The sequence below is a fragment of the Elephantulus edwardii genome, unplaced genomic scaffold (assembly GCF_000299155.1).
Source record: "Elephantulus edwardii isolate Elephantulus edwardi_28Jun2011 unplaced genomic scaffold, EleEdw1.0 scaffold00095, whole genome shotgun sequence".
Taxonomy (NCBI): domain Eukaryota; kingdom Metazoa; phylum Chordata; class Mammalia; order Macroscelidea; family Macroscelididae; genus Elephantulus; species Elephantulus edwardii.
The window spans coordinates 10906071-10907416 of record NW_006399845.1 but is presented as its reverse complement, the minus strand read 5'-3'; the positions used below and the strand labels follow the sequence as shown (position 1 = coordinate 10907416).

Here is a 1346-nt window from a genome sequence, read left to right as displayed (position 1 = left end):
GCATAATATCTACAAAGCCCATAGCACCAAAATCCGCCACCCCCCCCCCCCACACACACCCGTTCGTCCTCCTTTAAGGACGAGCTCTCTTCATGCACTAAGGTCGACAGAAGCAGCTCTTGGCACAAATAGGCTGCGATCTGCTTGCTCGCTTTCCATGCACTGGCGCTCTGTCTAAGACATCTTAGGATAATTCAACCTTCTTAAGAGAAACTGGTAATTCTGGACGGTCTGTTGACTGTTTTCTGTGTTGGCTGTGGCGGTGGACTCTTTGACTGTAGTGGTGACACTGCTCGTGTTAGTGTGCCGGGTTGCGTTGCATGCCGTCTCCTATTGTTGCCGTGCTGCCTGTGCATGCTGCCGTTCCAGCTGCAGCTGCATTTGCAGTTGTTGTAACTGAGAAGCGGAAGGGCCGGAAGAGTTTAGCTGTCCTCCTGTAGAGTGTCTCACTCCTGATAACTGAGCTAAAACTCAGCTATAGGATCCATGGCTTCCCTATTGCTTGGAGAATATGAACTCTGAGAAGAAGAAAGTCCAACAGTGGAACTGCTAGTAAAGTTCATGTTTGATCTACACGTAAGAGGTCCTCCTAATCCCCGGTCAGGGTGAAACATTCTACGTACAAGTCGAACACCACTGGATTCATCTAAATCTCAAGGGGCTCTGTGTTCAAGTGTAAGATGAGCTGCAAAGTCATGATTAGTTAGGATCGCCATCAGGTAATGCTGTACAAATTAGACAAATCACTTCTGTTGATGTTTCTGCGTGTTCAGAAGTCACGTGTTCTTGAAGTGATGTCTCCATATAGCCCATTTTTCAATAATCAGGACAAGTAAAAGACTGGCTGCTCTACAGAGAAAGCTTCCCCACCATAGTAGAAATCAAATTCTACTCTGGTTAATATGCTTTGCATTGGGTGGTCGGTTGTATGCCTTGTTGTTGCACCACTTTCATAACTAGATGCACAATGATCATAATCGTAGCAAATTAAACACTTGTATCTACGCCCTCAAAAATTTCCTTTTAAACATGCATCACAGCTGACACCTTCATGTCGGGACATCCTAGTTGAGACGGTGGCGTGGCGGCTCGGCCCCTCCCGGGCTCTGGCTTCAGTGTCCCCCGTGGGGTCCTGGCACTGCCTGCACCTGCTGACTCCCACTCGACTCCAGGGCTCAGCTGCGGGGCGGAGTGGGCAGGGAAGGGCAGGGAAGGGCGCCTGAGGCACGGGGCGGGGCACGGGGTGGGGCCTGGCCCAGGTTGAGTTCCTCCAGGAGGCGCCAGAGCTTTTTTAAAAAAGGTATTTGCCACGAATTAATCATTGAACATACAAAATTTGATCATTC

The 1346-nt window shown here is 49.3% G+C and overlaps 1 pseudogene; it reads right to left on the bottom strand.

Annotated features, from left to right (window-relative positions):
- LOC102871385 overlaps positions 1 to 1063 on the bottom strand; it is a 91893-nt pseudogene extending 90830 nt beyond the window's left edge.
- Positions 1064 to 1346: the final 283 nt, after the last annotated feature.